Source organism: Microcebus murinus, chromosome 16 (genome assembly GCF_040939455.1).
Source record: "Microcebus murinus isolate Inina chromosome 16, M.murinus_Inina_mat1.0, whole genome shotgun sequence".
NCBI classification, from domain to species: Eukaryota; Metazoa; Chordata; class Mammalia; order Primates; family Cheirogaleidae; genus Microcebus; species Microcebus murinus.
In genome coordinates this window covers 13,044,364-13,046,874 of record NC_134119.1, presented here as the reverse complement: position 1 = coordinate 13,046,874, position 2,511 = coordinate 13,044,364, and the positions used below count along the sequence as shown (strand labels likewise).

The following is a 2,511-nucleotide window of genomic DNA, read 5'->3' as shown; positions in this document are numbered from 1 at the left end:
CTTACAAAACTCCTGTAATGTCCCCATCAGCTCAAGCACACTGCTGGCTCATGCGCCTACCCTTGAGCACCCCATGCATTCCACATGGCCCGAGAGGTGGGGGCGGGTGGTTCCTCAAAGGAAAATCAGGGTGCTGTTGTCAGGATAAGGGTGAGATGCTAGAGTGGCAAAAACAACAACAGGTGTCCATCAGTTGTATTAGTTCACATTTGCTGTGTTAATGCTGAATAAGGAATGACCTCAAAATCTTATGATATCACAATAAGCCTTTATTCTTATGCTCCCAGGTCTGAAGGTCTATGCTGGGCTCAGCAGGGCGGTTCTGCTTCAGGCTGGGCGGTGCCCCACATGTTCCTCATCCCCCTTGGACCGGTGGCTACCTGGGGCATGTTCTTCTCAAGGTGCCTATGGGAGCTCCAGAGGCCAAGTTAGCACATGGAAGGTCCTGCTCACCTGACATTTGCTAACACTGCACTGGCCAAAGCAAGGCACATGACCAAGCCCAACATCAGTGGGATTGGGAAGTGAATCCCACCCACGGTGGAAGGCCCTGGAAAGTTACTTGGTGCTCACAGATTAGTGAAAAACTACATATTATTTGTGTTATTCTGTAAATCTCTGTTCACTTAATGCCTTACAGCTGCTCATCTGGCTCAGCAGGTACAGATTTAACTGGTTCTTTTTATTTTATTTTATTATTTTTTTTTAGAGACAGGGTTTTACTCTGCCACCCAGAGTGGAGTGCAGTGGCCTGATCATAGCTCACTGTAACCTTGAATTCCTGGGCGTAAACCATCCTCCTGTCTTAGCCTACCAAGTAGCTGGAACTACAGGTTCGAACCACCAGGCCCAGCTAAGTTTTTGTACTTTTGATATAGACAGGGTCTTGCTATGTTGCCCAGGCTGATCTTGAATCCCTGGATCCTCCCACCTCAGCCTCCAAAAGTGCTGGGATTATACGCATGAGCCACTGCACTTGACAGTTTTTTTTTTTTTTGACATTTGCATAAAAGTCTATAGGATAAAGTCCATAGGATAAACATACCACAATTTATCAATCATTTTACTAAAGAACTAATGATAGATATTTATGTTATATCAGATCTTATGCCTTCTTTGTGTATGCATCAAACAGTTCTGCAATAAACATTCTGATACTTATATCCTTACATGTTCTCTTTTATTTATTTATTTATTTTGTATACAAGTATGACAATGTCTTATGTACATGTTCTTTTTCTATAGCCAGGGTCAGAAAACCAAGGCCCACAGATAAAACCCAGCTTGGCACCTGTTTTTTTTTTTTTTTTTTGAGACAGAGTTTCGCTTTGTTGCCTAGGCTAGAGTGAGTGCCATGGCGTCAGCCTAGCTCACAGCAACCTCAATCTCCTGGGCTCAAGGGATCCTTCTGTCTCAGCCTCCCAAGTAGCTGGGACTACAGGCATGAGCTACCATGCCCGGCTAATTTTTTCTATATATATTAGTTGGCCAATTAGTTTCTTTCTATTTATAGTAGAGACGGGGTCTCGCTCTTGCTCAGGCTGGTTTTGAACTCCTGACCTCAAGCAATCCACCCGCCTCGGCCTCCCAGACAGCTAGGATTACAGGCGTGAGCCACCGTGCCCGGCCGGCACCTGTTTTTATAAATAAAGTTTTTTGTTTTTTTTTTAATTCAGTCTCCATAGAGACTGTCAAAAATTGTCAATGCCAACTATATTTCAAGTCATCATGGCGGGGTATTGGAAAAAGTTTTCAATTAGCAATAATCGCGCCTCGGATAAACCTCATTGGCTACGATACTGCCACTGCACAAAGCTTGTAAATAAAGTTTTATTAGAATGCAAACTCATTTGTTTATATAATGTCTATAGCTGCTTTTGCACTATCCCAGCAGAATGGGATGATTAATACAGAGACTGTATGGTTCACAAAGCCTAAATATTTACTCTTTACAAAGAGTAAATTGTGGGCCGGGTGCGGTGGCTCACGCCTGTAGTCCTAGCTCTCTGGGAGGCTGAGGTGTGCGGATTGCTCGAGTTCAGGAGTTCGAAACCAGCCTGAGCAAGAGTGAGACCCCGCCTTTACTATAAATAGAAAGAAATTAATTGGCCAACTAAAAATATATACAAAAAATCAGCTGGGCATGGTGGCGCATGCCTGTAGTCCCAGCTACTCGGGAGGCTGAGGCAGGAGGATCTCTTGAGCCCAGGAGTTTGAGGTTGCTGTGAGCTAGGCTGACGCCAAGGCACTCACTCTAGCCCAGGCAACAAATCGAGACTCTGTCTCAAAACAAAACAAAACAAAAAGAGTAAATTGTTGCATTGTCTCTTTACAAAGAAAGTTTGCTAACTCCTTTATAGGATAGAATCCACCTTATGAAAATAGTGATTAAAAGGTAAAGGGTATGTGTTTTTAAAATATTAACAGATATTGACATAATCCTTTCCAAGCAGTTATATTTGTTCTTTATTAATTTTAAAAGTGGACAGACATGGTAGCTCATACCTGTAA

General features: G+C 43.1%; 1 non-coding gene across 1 annotated transcript; it reads right to left on the bottom strand.

Annotated features, from left to right (window-relative positions):
* Window positions 1-1,676: 1,676 nt before the first annotated feature.
* On the bottom strand, window positions 1,677-1,817 carry LOC142861423 (U4 spliceosomal RNA). The gene has a single exon (XR_012912658.1). It is a non-coding gene; the product is annotated as a U4 spliceosomal RNA (small nuclear RNA).
* Window positions 1,818-2,511: the final 694 nt, after the last annotated feature.